Source organism: Argiope bruennichi, chromosome 10 (assembly GCF_947563725.1).
Source record: "Argiope bruennichi chromosome 10, qqArgBrue1.1, whole genome shotgun sequence".
Classification (NCBI taxonomy): Eukaryota; Metazoa; Arthropoda; class Arachnida; order Araneae; family Araneidae; genus Argiope; species Argiope bruennichi.
In genome coordinates this window covers 52,591,851-52,614,836 of record NC_079160.1, presented here as the reverse complement: position 1 = coordinate 52,614,836, position 22,986 = coordinate 52,591,851, and positions in this window count along the sequence as shown.

Sequence of the window (22,986 nt, the reverse complement as noted above, 5' to 3'; positions counted from 1 at the left end):
TATATATATATATATATATATATATATATATATATATATATATATATATATATATATATATAATATTTACAATTGTTTTTCTAAAATTTTACGAGCATATGCATATTAGGTTAACCTAATTATAAAGTCTTATTGAAAAGTCACATTGCACAGTTAAAGAATATTAATATATTGTTTTTGAATCAAGACTCTATATTACTTGTATCTTCTTAATGCTTCTTTGAAGAGGAGGTACTTAGAACGAATTTACTACTGAAGTTTTACTATAATTTATCCAAGAAAGTAATCCTGATAATAGTTGTGTAATTCTTATGACTAAAGTGATTAGCTATTAAATAAAATGCACCATTGTTATTAAGATCTTTTACTGTAGATTTTCATCATGCAAAAAGTAGTTTTTTTTTCTTTTGCATTTTGCGAAAAAAAATGTTTACATAAGAAACAGAATCATCATTTTCGTTATACGTTTATTCTCGAATCATACAAAAAAAATGTAAGCATATAAAAGAAAAGTAAACATTTTCGAGGTTTTAATACTAATTTAATTCTATGTTTATTTGTATCAGAACACATTTTTCATTTAATGTCAATTTTATGGAGCTGCTAATCTTGTTTTTAATTGTGAACAAATAATCCATAAATTAAGCACTGCAATCGTCCTTCTTTTACAAACAAATCATTGTATTAAAAAGAATCGTATTAATAATTATTTTATATGTTACGACCAATTCGCATTGAAAAAGATCGTATTCTTTCAGGGTAAATTAATGAGGCATTGATCCATATTGCAAAAGAATGTAATTGCTTACAATGCATGTAAAAGTTCAAATATTTAAATGCATTGTAAGTAATTTTTTTATTAAAAATATACAAAATATTTTTTTTCCTTTACCGTGCTCAAACCCTAGCCGGTTTTTTTCATTTTTTTTTTTTTTACAAAATTTGTTTTTACACTATTCTCACTCATAAAACCAAAACAAAAAAAAATTATTATCTTTTTTTTATGAAAGTTTTTATAAGAGAATAGTCTTTTTTCTTTTAGCTTGGCTCACTTATATTAGTGCAAGAAAGAAAAGTAAAACTGCATTTCAAAAATATGCTAAAACATCGTTGAATATACCTTTCTGAAATAGATGATGTGCTTTAAATATTCGTGATACATTGTGGGGAAAATTAAAATAATACTATAAAAACTCATGTAATTTGTATAAAAGCTAAAAGCATGACACTTCTAGGGTAATTTTTTTGTTATAAACATATCTGTAAAATACAGTATTACTCGCATATCCTATTAAAATGAACATGGGATATATGGAATACCCACATTGGAGTTACACACTCTCTCTGTCTGAAGATATGCAGATTTGATTGAATGATCTGGACACTGCGACAGCAATGAGGCGGAAACTGTGGCTGAGCCCTAATAGTCATCATCGGGCATGATGTAATGCCTCCCGTAAGAGATGCATCCGGTAATCGTCGGGGAACACAACTCAGTCACTATTTTCATCAATTTACTTCAAGAAAAATATCACATGCAGTTATGGTAGCCATGTAACGGTTTTTGGATGGTCGTTTATACATATCTTTTTTAAGGCATTTTATAAAATATAATCCACACTGTATAAAAGAATATTCTTAATAAAATTTTCCACAGAACTTGAAAAAATTCTGAATTCACTATAATAAAAATTAAATTATCATAAGTAAGGTTTTATTGGGTGGTTTTTATTGACTATCAGCCGTTACTGGCGTCCATTTGATTCGCCAAATGGAGGCCAATAATGAATAAAACTTTAATATTGTCTGATATAGATTTCAGTTAGACCTTTTATATTTAACTTGATCTAAATGTTCTATTTAAGAGAAGGCATTTTTTTAACTCTTCAAATTTTGACAGAATATTGTAATTTTCACTATTTTAGAAGCTTTACATCATTTTGTTCATTGTGCTTTGTGCCTTTCCATGTTTTCTGTCTTCACATTAAAAACTAAATAAATTTTAACGAATCCAATACAGTTTGTTCTGAATAAAAACATTCATTAAAAATATAAAAACAGAAATTATTCATCAAGGAAATTTCAGTACAAAAGTGATATAATTGAACAGGTACAATTTTCTTCAATAATAGTATCTATAATTACCCCTGAGAAACTTCAAAATTACGAAATCAAATGTTAACTGAGGCAAATTGTACTGCAAAATTGGTTTCAAAATAAATTTATATCAATAAAGTCTGTAAAGGATGTTTGATTGCATAACAGTAAAGCGCAATTGTTTGTAATCGCAGGCTGTAAATTATTTTTTAAGGGAAACAATACAAAAGAGTTGGTGAGAGAGCATTCTGTTTCTTTTTTATTTATAAGTATTAATTACATTTGCTTTATATACCGATCAAAAAAATTTAGAACTATCTTTTCAATGAAAATATCCTAGGAAAATTATAAGAAACTATCAACCAAAAGAAAACAATCATCATGAAATTCACAAAAAGTAAATACTTCCTGAATCAAAACTATTAAAATGTACATATAGATATTATATTTAGAGAGCGCTAATGCTGCTACAACTAAAACACAAATGAACTTAACCGAATTAGAAAAAAATATTAAATTAAATGCAAAAACAGAACCAAAAAGAAAGAAAAGATTAATTCGGCCTTAAGGCTTTTTCAAAGGTCATCCTCATGCAAGGATTTAAACCAGGGATTCTTTTCTGTAAGGGGTCTGACTTTCGTCCAAAATATTAACACCTCGTGACTCGAAAATGTCAAGAAATTGTGGAAGGGGGAGATAAGAATTATAAAATCAAAGATAATAAAATACACGATAATAATAAAATAGGAAAACTATATATATATTTAACTTTAAATAGCAAAAAAAAGAAAAAAACAAGAGAAGAAATTTGACAAATAAAAAAAATAAAAATAATTCATATATATCAAGAAGCGGTTAATTCTAAAAAATTTCGCTATTAGATATTTTTGAATATCATGTGAGAAATCATCATTTTTATTAAGTTTTAAATTAAAAAATAAAATTATATTTTATTAAAAAAAAGTATACTACAGTCAAGAAATTTCAGATTTTAAATTTACCTGGGAAAAGCTTTAGTTTTTCAAAAATATTTTGACAGTATTTAAAAAAAATGTAACAGTTAAATAATTCATTTTTTTCTTGCAAATTAATAACAAGAAGTGTGTTAGAATTAGAAAAACAAATGTTTTCTTTTCTTATTCATCTAGCTGAAGTGATTACTTAAGGGATACAATTTTCATACATTGCATTGTACTTTCAATTTTTATCTTGGTGTATTTAATTTTATTTTGAAAAATTAAAAGAGTGACTCGGTAATGTTTTTTTTAGTACGATAAAGAGTATTAAAAGCTTAAAACAGCGTCGAGACGATCGTTTCAAAGTATAGTCAAGTACTCATTTAAAAAAAAAACATTAAAAATATTGAGCTTAGTTTGAAAAAAAAACTAATATAAGATAAATTACTGCCAAACGTCTTTGCTCCCACTCCAAACACACCAAAAGTACTAAATAGAAGCTAAGAAATTAACACACTTTTATATGCGTTTATAAAAATGAGAACATTTTTTTCAACAAAAATATGATTGCAAAATAAAAACATAAAAGTATGAAACTTATGTATAAATATTAGAATTTTAACCACTTTTAAATTATATTGTAATTCTTATTGAATATTGAATTACTCTTTTTATTATTATATTTATTGTATCTTAATTTCTATGTTCATTCTATTTTCAATAATTTTCTGTTTTTGTTTTGGTCTTTAGATATTTAATTAAAAAATTTAGCTTACTTTTAAGTGCACTGATCAAAGTAGGTTTTATGATTAATTTTAATTTTCTCTGTTTTCCAAACTTAGTATTTAATATATTTCATAATTCATTATATAAATATTTTGGAATATTCACCCTAAATGGAGCCATTGGAAAAAAATTAATTAAATTAATCAATTTTATGATAAGTAAACTAAAAAAAATGTGAAAAGAATGCGTTGTTATCGAGAATTGAAAAATATAGATAATTTTAATTTCTTAATTAATTTTTTTTCATTTAATTTCTTAATTAATTTCTTAACATTTTTAATGAAAATAAACAATTAATTAACCAATAACTTATTCATCCTTGTTGTTTACAATTTCTTCCAATCTTCAACAAGCAAACCAGCTGAGATTGTGCTTCGTGAATTTTTGTTGTTATCACTTAATGCAAGGGGAACCCATGCTCAAACTTTTGAATCGATCCCAATATATGAAAATGCTTCTTTATATAGCATTGGGCGAGCATTCCGTTTTCTCTTCCTGTTCTCTTATCGCTTGACGCTAATTTTCGTGCAAAATGACTCTTTAATCACTCTTCATCAAGCGGGAATGATGTGAGTCTTTGAAATCAAAATTTCCTTTTTTGAATATGGCATACCAGTTATGAGAGGTTCTGGCAGCTATGGCATCTTCTCCATATACAACAAAACTGTCGCGAATAGCATCATGGGTTTTAAAATCTTGATTAAAAGCAAAAAGAAGGAGGCATCGAAAATGCTCATTTTTCCCACCTTCATATTCCATTTTAATGATTTGAAAACTAAAATTAATTCATTCGAACAAAAAAAAACATATATGCCGGTGTAACAAAACATCCTCTTTCAAATGATCAAAAACATTTAATGGCTTGTGGACTGTTAAAATAAAAAAAATAAATAAACAGGCAGAAACTTAGTTGTCAACTCATTATTTAAGAGAAAATTTTCAAGAAAATCGACTTCGTTTTCTAAATCTTAGTTTGAATCCATATAACTTATAAATAGGCACTATTCCTATTAAATTATTTTTTGTAACGTTAATTACGTCGTTTTATAAATGGCATTTTCATAGATTTTTAACAATGCTCCATTGCAAAAGATTTGTTTTCCTTTTTTATTTTACTAGTTTTCTTTAATCAATGAATGGCAACATTATGAACAATTGCAGCTGCCGAAAACGATTCTTATCCTTTTTAGTTAGAAGCTCTTAACCGCCATGTTTGAAGTTTTATCCAAATAGCATAATTCTTTGTTAAAAGATAAGCTAGCAAAAAGTTTTTCAAACAACTTGAATCAGTAAAATTTTACTTAAAACAGATGCTGGATTTCGTGTGTTTGAAAACTTTGAGAAGGCTGGGAGTGGCTTTAAAGGTAAGAATATAATAATCTTCATTTTTAGAATGTTTGTTCAATTATTATTATTTATTTACATTGAATAGGTTAAATCCTACATTGATAAATTGTATTCAATTAGCTTATATTCATGTTTTTTATATTTTTATGCATTTACAGCGTTTCAGCATTTACACATATAACATATATTAAATAACATATAAAAATAACTTGGAATAAACATGAATTTTTTGCATTATAAAAACATGAGTAAAGTATTTAATTTTTTTCATTTGAATTTTATTTCTTATTATTTGCATGTAAATTAAGATTTTAAAATGGTAAAAAAAGGAAAAAATACAATGAAATTTGTCCACTTCAAACTATTTCCATCTGAATTCGTTGGTAATTCCAAAATTTATCTCCTCCATTAAATTTCCTAGCAACATATTATAAAAATATTTCTGTAATTTGAATGGCTAGTTGATTAATTTAAAGTCACAAATAAAAACTGTGAAAAAAATACTTTTATCTCAAACTTGTTAGAGCCCGTATTTTGAGCGATTGTAAAGTGAATAGTTTCTAAAGCACAAAATTCTTTCCAGGATTTCTTTATCGTACATTGTGTTTAATAATAATTACATGAAAAAAAAAAGCGTTAGATGACATTTTCACCTTTTATTTTGAAATTCTATCCTACGGTTGTTGTATTTAAAGTGCTGTATATTGTCTGTTAAAATTATAGAAATATTACCTTTAAAATAACAAGCTCTATTTAATAACAAGCATTATTTAATAAATATTAAAAATATATCGTTACTGTCATTTTTCAAACCAAACATTTTCATTTTCCCTTACCTTGCATATTTTAGAACCGCTTCCTCAATTCGAAATTTTGGATAAAGCTACATTTTATTGTGATTTAATGAGTTTTCGAATTAATTAGACATCGTTGAATATGCATTGCTTAACCAATTCTTTGACTGATTGCATTTACGTTAATCATTGATTTTGAAAATCAGTGTGAACTATCTGGAAGGTATTCAAAAGTACAAAGAAAAAACATATATTCAATATTTAAGGATGAAAATGTAAATATATTTGTCTTTAAAAGTGTAAGAATATTAATGTACTAGTTGCTTTAGACGACCTAGCAGTTTCGCTGGTTATACTAGTTTTATTTTTCGTTTGGATATAACTTCATTCCATGATTTCAAACACTAAAGTTGTAATGTTTTAAATATCGTAGGTTCTGTTTATAGTGTACATGCACCTTTCTATTAGTGACCAGTCCCATAATATCGTAGCGCTATTAAAAACGAAAATGACTAACCTTTAAAAATTTGTGTTATAACAGCTTCACTCTCATATTCATCTTGTAAATAGCACACGTATTAAACATAATCTTTCTTCTTTAGCTTTCAATAATGGAAGAAAATCCCACGATCTAATGTTTAATAAAACAATGGAAAAGGCTTGAATTTCAAATCATCAATGCAATCAATTGTCAGAAATTAAGTAAAAAAAAATCTTTTATTTGACAAAATTCAGGATAAATGCGCACGATTATTGGTACTATTAAAGTGAAATTTTGAAATTCTATAAAATTCATTTTTCTGCTGTAATGTCTTTGAAAGTCTTTGCGGTAAAACAACAAAAATCAGTTTAATTTTAAATTGATTAAAACTTAAAAAAAAAACATTTCTCAAACTTGCACATTCCCATTTTCCAAGATATATATGTGCTTTTAGTCAAGTGATGTAGCTGTAGAGCGTCAAAATAAATAAATAACACAGAAAACACACATATTCATCTTTATTATTAATAGAGATTTATGTCTCTCATATTCGTTAATTGCAATCATTTTCATCCTTAAGTGGTCGTTATGTATCTTGTAGTATAAAATTTATCCTATGATATTTTGATTTGTCTTCTTGTTTGAATAAGTATAATAATTAGTCCTAGTTATAATGTAACACTTTATTCTATTACAGGCAATATGCATGCATATTGCAACTAAATTAAGGTTAAGAAAAATCTTATTACGAAAATATTTTGGGATTTCCATCCCGTTGAGAAATATTACTACATAAGCAGAAGAGAATTGATCGACAAAGAATGAATGACTGCCAATAGCTCATAAATAAAGAGATCAAGGCAAATTTAATTCATATTTTATTCAAGGAAAGGCTTTCCATCCATGCTCATAATATAAACTATCAAACCACTCTTGCTGTCAGCCCACAAGTCGATCCACGCCTAGTTATTTATCATGATTACTTTAAGCATTTCATCATCCTCAAAAAGTAAACTTATTCATGTTTACACAGTTCTTTTCTGATATCAATATGTTTAAAGCACAAATATGTTTAAGAAAAAGTATTAAAAAGGCTTTAGCTAAAATCGTCCTCATATAAACCCTTTAAAAAGAAAAATGTAAACTTCTATAGTCGGAAACACTTTGAATTAAAACTGGATTTATAATAAGCTGTTTGCACATGGCCTATCTACGAAAAAAACGCTTACTTTTTTTTTAAAGTTACTCATGGTAAAAATAAAAGCATTTGTTTACATTTCCATCCCAATGTGGGATACCTTCTTGCAAATTTACGAAGAAGGTAAAGTAAATATTTTTACTGAGAGAAGAAAAAAAACTCCTTTCAGTTACGAAAATGGGGGAAACGTTTCAGATCCCTGGTGCATTTCTATAAACCCATAAATGTTTCATTATAATCCAATTGAATTATACTTTTCCTAATAAAAAAAAATACACAACGGTAATTTTAGTAGATAAAGTTGTTGAATTGGCTATCCGAAATTCTCTAAATTTGTACCAGGAAATGTTATTAAAAAAAAGTTGGAGAGGGTGGAGTTTTGGCACCGATTTGCGTGTTTATGCATCTGTGAATCTGAGAGGAAAATTATAAAATAAAAAATTGCAGGTTATGTGAAAATCAATAAAATGAACTATAAAATACAATGGTAACTTAATTAAACCGTTAATTAGATTTAATTGAATCAAATTATTTAGATTACATTTTTACACTATAAGCATGATATGGTTGACATTAAATCCAATTGCCCCTTTCTTACACTTTTACTATTCAACGATATTAAGTTTTTCCTTTAAAATTCTAAAAAATTGCGATCCTCTATAATGTTTATCGAATTTCGTAAAACATCATTATCATAAAAATAATTCATTGTTGATATATGTTTTTCTCAGATGTCAAAAAATATTACACCAGAGCTATATTGTAAAAGTAGAACTCAATAATTAAAAAATAATAGTGTAAAAGAAGGAAGAGAATTTAAAATTTAACAGAAACGATATTGAAAACATATCAGTTTTCATATACTTGTAGAATGCTTATTCTATTACTATTCAAAGTTATCCGGTCTCTCTAAATGGTGCTAATAAATAAGGTTAACTATATATTTACGATTTGATTACCCTTCCTTCCCTATTTAGATAGAATATATTGTAAGGAATTGACTGCATACAAGGAACTAATGGGGAGGGTGCGTCTAATGGAACAGGTAGTTATTCCTCTCTCAGTAGGGCCATTAAGGATCTCACCTACTACTCACTCAGAAATGCATGCTATAAATAGCTTTTCGTGCTATAATTAGCGTATATTCTATGCATGTAGAATAATCGGAAACTCTGATTTGAATCGTCTGATTGAAGTGTTTTCACAAATATAAAAGCTAATATATCAAGCTGTTTTAATCTAAAAACATTTCAATAATGTTCAAAACAATTTTAAAAATAATTCAACCATTTAATACATTAATTACAGGGATTTAAGTTTAAATTATTTAGGTTAACTGCCTGTTTTGGTGCAATACAAGAGCAATTTTTTTTTGTCTTAGTCATAAAATTTCATAATTTCGAGTTGTAGTCATAAAATGATAGCGACATGTGGTCTGACATTTATCCTATGTTTAAAATTTTCACGCTTCGGAATTTGTACCTAGGATCTTACATCCCTGAAGTCGAGAGAGACTACCATTTTGCTGTCGCACTTTCAATCGGAGTGTAAGCAGCTTAAGGCTTCTTTTTTTTTAAACAAATATTCAGGTTTCAAAAATTTTAACTTTTCTAAGTGAATCATTTCTGGATAACATTCAATCTTGTCGCCACTTTAAAATTTAATGCTTTTTAAGAATTGATTCGATGTTAAAGATTAAATAATACAAGTTTAAGCATTTAGTAAACTCTCAAAGCAAATACGCTTTCGGAATTTGTTTTTGTTTTGTTAAATACAGTTTTTTTTTAAATCATTTAAGCGATCAATGAATTCTTTTAAATATAATTCATGATATTTTAAAACAATTTATAATTTAAGATATTGGTTATCATTTTTTTCCCATTTTCAAGGATTTTCATATATAAATTAACGAACAAATCAATACATAAGAATCTTTTTCTCTCTTCATCTGAATAGCTTGAGTATAATAAGTGTAATAAATCATCTAAAATCATGATCTAAATAGAAACTAAAAAAAACATTAAAAATGCTTTACGGAAAATTGAATAGTTCTAATTAGCTTACGAACTGGCAGTAGAATTTCAGTAGAATCATATGGACTGCAAAACTCTACTACTTCGGAAATTAAAAATATAAATATAACACAAAAAGAAGTAACATAACAATTAAAAACATGTATAAATATATGTTTAAAATAATATTTTTTTCTTCCTAAAATTCATCTGTAGTTAAGTTACGTCATTAAATTTTTATATTGTCTGCTCTAAAAATACTATGTAAATAAAGAGGGTTTTTTCCCCCTCATTTCCACCACATTTTTTGTTTTTTCGCCTTCTTCGTGTGTACAGCCGATCACCCCGCCACCACTGAACGAAGCAGTATCGACTGAAAATTACTTGTTTTTTTCGCTTATAGGCGGAGATGAAAAGTATACTTTTCATCTAAGTCTCCATATTATTATAGAAAAAATGTTTCTTTATATGTATTTTACTTACTCTTAAACTTTGGTTCATAAATTAAGGGATACCTTGTATATTTGAATACATCGGTTCGGGACCAGGAGATGATAGCATTAACCGCTATCACATTAAAGTTCACCTTAAATTTTTGATTTAAAGAATTTATTTTTCCCCTTAATTATTAATATTTTAGAAATCTTAAAGAATCTCATTTTAATGAATGGCTTTTTAAAAAAAAATATTGAAATAATTAAAATGTCAATTCTTGAATTTTTAAATTGATCAATACATGTTTGCAAAAAATTTTACATTAACTCGTTTTTGAGTTCAGATGATACTGTCATATATATAAATTAAAATTATTTAGGAAATTTCATTTAATTCTTTATTTATTGAAGAAATTAGAATAGATGCTTCAAATGTGTTTTAGTGATAATGTCAAAAAATTGCAACTAACCATCTTTTTTTTTCCGAAAATGCATTTATTTATTTATTTTTTGTCCTTAAAAAATTATTTCACATAATTTTTCATTATAATAACATTTTCCATCCCAAAATATCTTGCTCCATTAAAAAGTTCCCCTTCATTTAAATCTTGTGGAAAGCTCCTAAAACAACTATAGTTTGGCTTGAAATAATATGGCAATTTTTATTAAATAGTAGTTTGATGGACAGCTTTAGTGAAATCTGAGCTTTGTTGTAAACTTTTAAAGTCATGACGTTAACGATTAGATTGTTTTTGAAGGATGTGATCATTTGATTATTATACAGAAAAGAATATTTTCATTATTATTTGCAAACAGGTACTGGCAGTTGATAGCTGATTTTAGAAATTCTTTACTTGATTGCTTAAATTTTAAGAACAAAGTGAATAACGCCATTTCTAACGAACTATGATTCATAAAATATCGCTTCTGACTAATTAATAAACTAAGAAATTCGGTCACTTTTTTTCCTTAGTATTAAAAAAGTCAATTGAAACCATTTCGATAAAACCACACGAGAATCACAAATACACAAATATCTTACAGTGGATAAAATTACTTCTTTCTTTTTTTTAGATAAAAGAATAGGTAGTTTCAGATATAAATAATATTCCTTTAAAATAATGAAATTTCCTTAAATATTAAAAAAAACATGTTATCAAAACCGAATTTTCGGTAGGTAGATAGATACGAACATTCATTAAAAAAAATTACAATTTAATTGCCCACTTCCAGGAAGAAAAGCATTTACAATTTATATGAAAGTGTCCTTACAAATATTAATCTTCATTATTCTAGGCTGACATACACAATTAACTCTGAAACACTTTTTACTGTCACTTTATCTAAATACAATTATTGAAATCAATTACAACTAATCCAATTTTTTGACAAGAAATTTTGACTTCTTTTTTTTCAAGTAATCATATTATAATTGAACTCACAGTATTATTGGATATTACTTTTCAGAAAACAATTACACTTTGTTTTTAATGATGATCGAGTAAAATGGCGGTCATCCTGATAAGTTCTCCAAGTTGCCTCGTTATTTGGGACAAGTTATTATTTTTTTAAATTTTATTTGTTTCTTATTGATCTTTATTTATTTGATTACTGTGGTATTAAAATTATTGATACATTTAAAGGAAAAAAATTAGTTTGTGATTTTTTTTTGCTTTTTTTGCGTTTATTTTATTTAAGAAATTAAAATCTTATTATTATTAAGAATTCTTCTTTAAAAAACAAAGCACCATGCACGATTGTCTATGTAGTTTTATTATCCCCAGTTTTATTTTCTAAAAATGTCGGATTTCTATCTCAAAAGGTATTGGAAAAAATGGAAACTACTGTATTGATTAGCTTCTGTTTTTACCCAATGCTATGTAACTTAATTGTTCTTCATTATTATAACTAAATATCTGGAATGGAGTTTTCTCTCCCTTCCAAATCTGTTAGAGTTTCGAAATTTCGTACTTTCGATGTTCTCAACAGTAATGTTTCATTATACTATTTTCAGACCTTTGTTATCAGTTCATTATTTGACTTCATTATATTTTGATTCCGCATTTGGGACAAGTTCCAATTTTGGGACAAGTTCCAAGTTTGGGACAGCGCTACCTGGTAGTGCATTTAAGAAAATATTGATTTAAAGATTTTACTATATTCATATTAATAAATAGAAGACTGAAAAATAAACATTAATTTAAAAAATTCTTCTAAGAGATATAAAAAATTAACTACTAAAAAGAGATACCCTCTCTTCGTTTTAGAACGAAGCTTCCTTTTAACCAAACGAATCATAGAACATTTATTCGGAAAATTGCAAATAGCTCTCACAATTCCGGCTAGTCTGAAATGAATTATCGTCTGCTCTTCGAAATTTTTTGCGATTCCGTTTTATACAAATACGCAAATAGCATTAAAGGCAAACGGTATTTACTAAGAACCTAGAATCTTATATATATGATTTGAGAAGAAAATATAAATTTTGGGATTTTCGAAGATTTCATTCCAATTTCTTTTACAGGACAAAGAAAAACCAAATACTCAAAAAAAAATAATCTATGATTCGAATCAAACCACTTTAATCTGTAATCTTCGAAGCAGAATGATCACTTACTACTATCTAACCGATCAAATTTCAGAATGTCAGCTTCCATTTTCAAAAAATTGAATTGCTATCGATAAAAACGCGGATTCTTTCCCGACGGGAGAAAAAATGTTTTTATAGCGATGATTCATTGTATTATGCAGAAAAAACGAAGATTCGAAAGTCTAGTTCGAAACATCGAAGAAGGATAAAATTTTGAGCTTTATTCGTCTATTTCTATTTTACTTTAAAATTTTGTTCTTAATGTATACATCAGCGACAGTGTGCAAGCAAAAAAAAAGTATTTAAAATCGTCGCAACGCACATGACCTAAATGCAATTACTAAAACAATAAAAACATCGTTATAAAATATACTTAACATATTTTTAGAAAATAAAACTATACAAAAAGTCTGAAAATAAAATTTATATATCTAATTACTTGAATTTTTAAGTGACGTAAAAATGGGTAATGGCTAGAAAATGGTAAAATGGCTTCGCAGTGGGTGAAGAAAAACTTAAATTTTTTTGTAATTTTACATCTTTTGACACATTTTAAACGAAATTTCGCATGTATTTTTCTTATCCCTTTACTCCTTCATAAGGATTTACTGCCTTATGAAAAATTTAAAATATTCCATTCCAATATTTTGAACAGAGCATCGCAAAAAATTAACTTTACACCATCTTATATTCAATAAATTTTGCTTTATAGTGACAATTTTATTATCTTACTATTTTTTCTTACTTTAAAGCATTTTTATAGTTAATTCAAATGTAAATTTTATTAGTTTCTTTGTTTTGCAAAATACTAAATCTTTTTCCAGGTTGAATCTTATATATAGTTCACTCGTCTCTACCATTTTTAATTTTAAATTGTTTTCTACGGACAATTTATTTTTTTCTTCTAATATGTAAAATAAAATCAAAAAAATTATACGCGCATACAGTAATTAACCACTTCTTTTAACGCATTTTAGTACTTTTAAAATTTTTAATGGGCCCAGTTTGAAAATTAAACTTTTTTAACTATTTTTTTTAGCTTTAATTCATTGAATAAGATTTTATTTTGATAAGATTGATAGTTTTTATTATATTATTGAGTACCAATTGGCGAAACCAAAATTATGTTTATCTCAAAACTCCAAAATAGTTAAAATTAATTAATTATTAATAACATGGTTAAGCTTTTTAAAAGCAATGGAATACTTAAAGAAATAAATATAAAAATTCTAATACTGTTAGACATAAAATAATATATCTGCTTTTATTTTTCTTAAAAAACAAATAGAACAAATAAACGAAGACAGAATTACGGGTACTGCGGCTAATTTAAAATAACGCAGACATCTTTATTAATGCTATTAATTTCTTTTAATTGTATTTACTAAAAAGGAATTACGAAAGTTACTCTGTTTTGAGAAAATGAGGATTGGGGTTTTAAAACGAGAGCTCCGATAATTGTCACGATAAAAATAAATGATTGCATTCGAATTTATCCTTATTAAAAACTAGCCGCCTTTGGCGACCAGCCGATTCGCCAATCTTAATGTTCGTTTAAATTTTAATAATTAAATAGGTTGAGCCGGAGTTTAACCCCCTTCTTCGCCAAGTTGCGATAATGCACCAAAGCTGGCAATCTTTATTATGCACTATAATTGAACATCTGCTCCTTTGCTTTTGAACATTTCGCAAGGCCGTTGTTGGCGATTTTTAAAAATTGCGCCAAGCAGGGGATTAAACTCCGGTCGTACCATTAAATATTTTACGCAATTCCAACTTTAATAGATTCTTCAGTAAAATATTTTAAAACTTCACATTTTGATAATCATATAATTCACTCATAGTATTATAAAGGCCTTCAGTCATAACGTGATATGTATCTCTCTAATTTTCTGTTACCCCTCGTAGAATTTATGCTTTAAATTAAAGTGTAAATGATTAATCTGCAATTAATATAATAATATTTTTTACTGAAACAAAGCATTTTTTTAATAATAGGATTACTGATAATAGAGTCACTGAGCGTTTAGACTTTATGGGCACTAAAGAATATCTTTCTTAATTTATGTAATATCTCAAGATTTTGTCAACAAAATTTTCTCAGATTCCTCATGAACAGATCGATTAATTAACAATGTTTAATTTTAAATGCATCAAACACTAAGAAAATAAAATGAATCGTTTAAAATAATCGGTCGTAAACAGGTTTAAAAAAACTACTTAAAAAACGATGTACTTAAAACTATAAGCATATACAAAAAATATATAACTAACATAAATACAATTTATTTACAAAAGCATGCAGCTAACCTAAAAATAATTTAAATCATCCGTTGATAATGGTTGTCATGGCAGCAATCAGAACATAATGCACATGCGTGAATTTTCTTCGCCAGTTACGTTAACGCAAATGCGTGAATTTTTCTACGCCAGTTGGGGTAATGCTATGCAGATTATACATTTTTAATTTCCTTTATTCTGTGTTATTTTAATTCAAAAGTACTGCAGAATGAATCTGAAACATGGATTAATTAACAATGTTTAATTTTAAATGCTTAAAACATTAAGAAAATAAACGGAATCGTTTGAAATAATCCGCCGAAAAATGTTAACCCTAGCCTCATTACTGTTGGGAGAAAAAAAAACTGAAGCCTTACTCATTTGGCGGTGAAGATTTTTTTGGCAAAAAAGTTGGCGGTGGGGAAAATGGAAGATTTTTTTGGCGGGAAAGTTAGTTTTTAATTAATAATTAAAATTTCAAAAAAAGGGACCCCAGGTGCACATTCCCGACCTCTAAGGTATACATGTACCAAATTTGGTAGCTGTATGTCAAATGACCTTGCCTGTAGAGCGCCAACACACGCACACACACACATTGAGCTTTATTATAAGTATAGATATAGATAATTGTTAGAGACACAAAATTACTGATAAGTAGTGAATGTGGATAAGATTGCAAATTTTTTTTTTCTTAATTTATTTCATGTTTGTGGAGATACAGTTTCGTGATCGATTTTTCAGTAATTTCTTGATATACTACAGTTTTGAAATTTTATACTTTTTATTGTTCTTGATAATGATCCACTAATTTAATATTTTCAGATCTTATTATTAGTTAACCAATCAATTTAATTAAATATTGAATTCACAGAACGGAACCATTGTAAAATCTCTATCATCCTTTCTGTTTTGCTCATAGGAAAAATTATATCTTGATTAAACATAAATTTTAATTAAAAATTCTAATGAATTAATTTTGCTATTGAAACAATACTTAATCATAGATTCAAATATTTTTCCTTTCTAAGAAAGGAAAAAAATTAAAATTCTAAAATTGTGAAAGATTCTTTGATTTCAGATGCGGGTGATAGATATAAGAGAGGTTTGTAATAAACAAATAAAACTCAAATTTATTCCATTTATTAATGAGTTTCACTTTTCAGATTAACTAATTTCCATTTCCTTATTGAATTTTTGTATCATGAAATTAATTAAAATTTTATTTTTGAAAATACTTTGTGTATTCAAAGGAATTAATTTTGCTTTGATAATTCGTTTACATTATTCTAATTTTTCTATTTCACAAAGAAATAGTTAGAAATGAATTTTACAAAAACAGTTTTAGGAACAGTTCTTCAAAGTAGGATTATTTTTTTAAATTAATTTCTACTTTTTAATCCTTAATTTTTAATTAATTGTCATAAATGTTATAGATTCTTGAAATAAATTATTTCTTAATTTCACAAAAGTTTGATACCACATGCATGAAAGTGAAATTCAATTAAATTAATTGAAAATTAAGTTCTGAAAATACTAAAGTAATACATCGTTACAAATGGCATAGAACTCTATTTTCATGTGAAAAATGAGTTACAAAATTCTAAATTCTATCTTTAAATTAATAAAGTAAAGAAAAAAATTTAAAAAATTGTAAAGCAAATTAAATTAAAATAAATTATTAGTAAAATAATACATTTAATGCTTCTTTATATGCTTACTCAAGTTTGTAATGGAGAGACTTCCAATTCATAAATGCACTTAAATTCAAATAGTTTCTTATAAATTTGATAATCAGTATGTCTATCTTCGAATTATTAGGTTGGCAAAGATGAAATTGATAGTTAATAATATGGCAACTTTATTAGCTTATTATTTGACAATGGCTTACTATTTTAACGATACATTTTTTCTTGTAAATTTAAAAATCTCGCCTATTTAAGGAAATCATTGTAAGCTCAACAAAATATTAAAAGCCTTTTCTAAAACTTAATTTTGGTGAAAATGGGATGATTGGAAAATCGCACTATTATGAAGTATGAGTTCTTATATGGAATTAAGACATCGCAGATCGCACGAAACATTAATTGTGCATTTGTATCTAGTGTTTCTAAGCAGCAGACATTGTCAAATTTCGTAAAAGTAACTTTGACCCTCATAAATGAGCTGAGAGATTACTGAAAGTCATTAATGGCAAACTAAAGATCACCGTTGAGGCCGACTCTTCTCAAAGTGCCTAATTATCATTGAAATTTATTGTTAACAAACAACCAATATTAACTCATTTAACTCAAATAAGTAAAATGAAAAAGTTGTATAAGTGTGTTCCGTATGAACTGAATGAAAAACAGAAACAAAAGCGTTTGGAAGCTTCTCGTTACATATCTCATCCATTTTTGAAGAGGTCATTTGTGATGGAAAATGGATCCATTGTGATAATTGAAAATATTCAGCCTATTGAGTGAATATGGATGAATCATCAAAATACACTCCAAAGTTTAATATTCATCAAAAGAAGGTGATGGTGAGTGTTCGCTGGTCTGATGCAGTTGTGATTCATTATGATTTCCTGAAGCCTGTCTCATCGACTATAGAATAAATATATTGCAACCAACTGGGCGAAAAGATGTGAAAACTTAATGAAAAACTGTCTAGATTGGGCAATAGACTCTTTTCTTATGGCATGATAATGCTAGACCACATGCTGCTAAAATGGCTGAAGCAAAACAGTAAAAATTGGGGTTGGAGCTTTTTCATCAAACTCCATATTCACCAGACATCTCCCCCCCCCCAAATGACTATCACTTCTTTCGCTATTTAAAACTTTTTTTGTCCAATTCCAACAATTTAACAATTTGATTCCGACAATGCTTTGAAATTGGCCTATGAGGAATTCATTTACTCTCACCCGCAAGAGTATTGTGCCAACGGCCTGGACAACTTGCAGATTAAATGGCAAAAGTGTATAGACAGTATATTTTGATAAATAAAACAATTCCTTATAATTGCACGTTATTAATTTCATTCTTGACGATCTGATAACACATATTTACATTCTAGTATGTAATACTTCTGTCAAAGGATTAATTTATAGAATTAAACGAAATTAAATGTTAAGATTCTTGAAATTTCACTTCCTTCTCATTTGATAATTAAATAACAATGTCAGAATAATAAAGTTTTTTGGAAATAAATTTGACATATTATTTTATTATTCTTAAAACAACTTATTTAATTTTCTAATAATTAATTAAATACTTGGAGTTTCCTTTAATGCATCTGCATTTACAGTAACAATGAATGACTGTTGTCGTGCAAGTCTGTATCTATGAGGTGGTACTTTACGGATGTATACTCTGGAGTGTAGGAATATGCCACTTGAAGCTTTCTTAGAAATTTTAATTAAAAATTAAACGAAATTTTGGCTTTTTCCGTATATATATATATATATATATATATATATATATATATATATATATATATATATATATATATATATATATATATATATATATATATATATATATATATATATATATATATATTTATATATATATATATATATAGTAACCAATCTAAAATAAGAAAAAGTTTGAAAACGAAACAAAAATGAAAACGAAAACAAAACAGTTTCGAAATCGCAACTAAAATTTATTACCTATTTAAACTAAAACCAAAAAGGAACTTCATAGTATTTAGAGAGCGCAATTGCAGCTACTTCTAAAACACAGATGAATTGATACAAAAGTATTAGAATCAAGTTAATAGGAAAAACAAAAATCAAATAAAAATTAAACCAAAAAAATTATTAAAAAAATATTAAAAAAGAATCCGGCCTGAAGACTTTTTCAAGGGTCACCCTCAGGCAGGGATTCAAATAAAGGGATTTTTTCTGTGAGGACATACAGACATAAGCCTAATAATGATTCCTCGTGACCCGAAAATCCCCTGAAATTATGCTCAAGAGATATACCATTTTAACAGAAAGAAAATACAAAATAACAAATTAGAAAAAAACCACAAAGTAAAAATACAATAAAAACAATAACAATAAAAACAAAAACAGCATTAAAATTAAAATTAAAAACGAAAAGGCCAGAACATACCAACAGTGAAGGAAACTTTAAACAATCGATTGTGATTTCCTGTTTTTAAAAGTTAACGGTAAATAATGTAAACAGAGGTAGGCACCCAGCGCCATCTATTGAGTGATCCAATATGCAAGTAAAGTTCTATTTTTATTTAAGCCAAAAGATTAATCCCAAACCATACCTTGTTTAATTAAAAAATTGACATTACAGTAATTTCTAGGAAAATCATTTTTAATTAAATTTTTAAGGAGGATATTTGATGCTTCAATATAAGAATTTTTATTATTGCAAACCCTTTTGATCCTGTTAACTTGTGAGAAAATTAGATTTTTGAAAATTTTAGAGTTTAGATTGGAATGGTAGTTACATAGTTTTGTTATTTTAAAGTTGAAATCATCCCTTTTATCGTATATACCAACTATTGTTTTATCATTAGCAATTTCGATTTTTAAATCCAGAAAGGTAGCCTCAAGTTGATTTATATTTGTATCTTTTAGAATTATTACTAATTGCTATCCAAAAGATTTAATTCTAAAAGATACAAATATAAATCAACTTGAGGCTACCTTTCTGGATTTAAAAATCGAAATTGCTAATGATAAAACAATAGTTGGTATATACGATAAAAGGGATGATTTCAACTTTAAAATAACAAAACTATGTAACTACCATTCCAATCTAAACTCTAAAATTTTCAAAAATCTAATTTTCTCACAAGTTAACAGGATCAAAAGGGTTTGCAATAATAAAAATTCTTATATTGAAGCATCAAATATCCTCCTTAAAAATTTAATTAAAAATGATTTTCCTAGAAATTACTGTAATGTCAATTTTTTAATTAAACAAGGTATGGTTTGGGATTAATCTTTTGGCTTAAATAAAAATAGAACTTTACTTGCATATTGGATCACTCAATAGATGGCGCTGGGTGCCTACCTCTGTTTACATTATTTACCGTTAACTTTTAAAAACAGGAAATCACAATCGATTGTTTAAAGTTTCCTTCACTGTTGGTATGTTCTGGCCTTTTCGTTTTTAATTTTAATTTTAATGCTGTTTTTGTTTTTATTGTTATTGTTTTTATTGTATTTTTACTTTGTGGTTTTTTTCTAATTTGTTATTTTGTATTTTCTTTCTGTTAAAATGGTATATCTCTTGAGCATAATTTCAGGGGATTTTCGGGTCACGAGGAATCATTATTAGGCTTATGTCTGTATGTCCTCACAGAAAAAATCCCTTTATTTGAATCCCTGCCTGAGGGTGACCCTTGAAAAAGTCTTCAGGCCGGATTCTTTTTTAATATTTTTTTAATAATTTTTTTGGTTTAATTTTTATTTGATTTTTGTTTTTCCTATTAACTTGATTCTAATACTTTTGTATATATATATATATATATATATATATATATATATATATATATATATATATATATATATATATATATATATATATATATATATATATATATATATATATATTTCAATTATACCTCTTTTTTGAGTATAAATTTTTTCGGCATTTTTAAATCAATTTTTTTAAAAAATATTTTAAACATATTTTCAAACAAGAATATTCATTAAGTAGCATATTCATAAGTAAGAATATTCATTCAAGTAAACATTCGCAAGAATTCTGAATGGATATTAAATATCACAATAATATGAAAATCATAAAAATTCTGAAAAATACTAAAATTAATTTACAATATAATGATAAAAGTCACTATTAAAGTTACAGATAGTGTTCCGTTTTTGTTTTATAATCCGAATTACTTTCAATATTAATATAAAAAATAATTTCACTATTTTGTAAGCGTCATTAAACATTTGTCATTAATGCAAATCATTATTTCAAAGCAAAGCAAATTTCAAGAAAGCAAGCGATATATTCATTTAATTCTGAGAGTAATCCGTCAAAGAATTTAATTTACATTTAAAACTTTTTGCCTCAGGCGAACAGCTGGTTCGCTAGGAATGTTGATTGTATTTGAGTTCAGATAAATCGTTTAAATATAATTTCATGTCCATGATACTGTTAAATTGTCTATCATTAAAATTATTTTAATTGACTTATTTAAACTATTTATTGTGCACATGAACCTTTCTAACGGAGATAGTCTCATGACATCATAGCACAATTATATTATAGCACTGAAATATCCGGTTTATCTATTTTCTACATTTTCAGGATTCTGTAACTTCACTTTCTTTATCGTCTCGTACACTACACAGATATTAAACAAAATTCTTTTGTAGCCTTCAATAATGGAAAAAAATCAAGCTATTAAATATTTAACGAAACAATGTTGTTGCTGTTTCTTATGGCACTTGTCATAGATAAGCCCGCTGACGAAGTCAGCGATTTTAAGCCGAGAAAGAATCACTTGTTTTCAGTAGCGCCATCTAGGACCAAGAGCACGTCTTAGCTACCCATGCATCTCAACCCTTTTTACGGGGCCGACTTCATTCATATATTTCATTCACTCATCCACAGATCGTAACACGCACATTCGCTTGCACAACCCCTTTTTACAGGGGCAGGGGGGGGGGGCTCATTCGCACATCTCACAGATAGAACACAGGGTAAAGAACAACCATGCCCGAACCAGGAATTGAATCCGAGACACCCAGATTATGGGGAAGATGCGCTACCCTTAGGCAAGGTCGCCGGCAATGAAACAATGAAAATGGTTTATATTTCAGGGAAATAATACAAGTTGGAAATACTAGCAAAAAAAATATTTTTAAAAAAACTGCCAAAATTTAGCAAAATTTAAACGAATGTTAAATTGTTATCATTAAAAAGAATTTTTTAAATTATGTAAAAACGAGGTTTATGAAGAAATATTTTCGAAAGTTATCACGAAAAAACGCCTAAATTCAAAGTTAATTTTTAATTAATTTAATTTTTATTAAAATTTTTAAAAAAAGATTGTTCGAAAATGCATATTCCTACACTTTAAGATATATATATATATATATATATATATATATTAAATCCTAATTAATTTACTAATTTTATCTTAATTTAACCCATATTAACTTATTTCTAAAATGTTCTCTTATTCCCTGATCCAATTCCACCTTTTTTTTTTTTATTTAATTAATGCTGCACACTGCACAGTTCTGTAAAATTGCGAATCAGTAAGTCTCCAAAGGCGGCTAGTTGAGAATAGAAAGATCCATACAACTATTACATTTCAAAAGCTTTTCCTAGTTTTCAAAATTAATTAGAAAACTAGGAAATTTGGAAAAATTAGGAAAATTTTGTTACTATATTATATACTGTTATGGCTTTCATTTTTCTTATTAAATGAATCATCTTTTCTTCATTTATTGCTACTTTCATTTGGTGAAAAAAAAAGCAATTTTTAACAAGGAAAAATTTGTAAAATTATAATTACAAAATTATTTAAACTCAAAAGGATAATATATATAGCTATTACATATAAACTATTGGCTGCAAATCAACAATTTAATGCTTTAATTCTAGAAGATATGATAAAACTTTTCTTTTTATGAATGTGATTTCAGAAGATTACTCCTCCTATTTAATTTTTATAATAATTTATAAACCAGTTCTCTCAAAGTAACCTCAAACATTAAACATTCCGTTATTTAATTATAAAATTCACAGAAGAAAATTCCTAAGACCGTGGAAGAATTAACCACTTAAAGGAACTAGAGACAATTTTAATAAATGATAGTATGTCGTACTGTCGTCTATTTTCCTTCACATTATGATAATGAATTATTTTGACAGCTTTTAAATTGCGAATTTTGAATCACAATATTTTGAACGTAAAGGCAGCTAATTCTTATCCTTAATAAGTATGCATTTTATATACCTTGATTATCGTATATTGCATTATTCAAATATTTTTTGACAGAAACTATCATATTTCATAATAAATTTTGTTTATG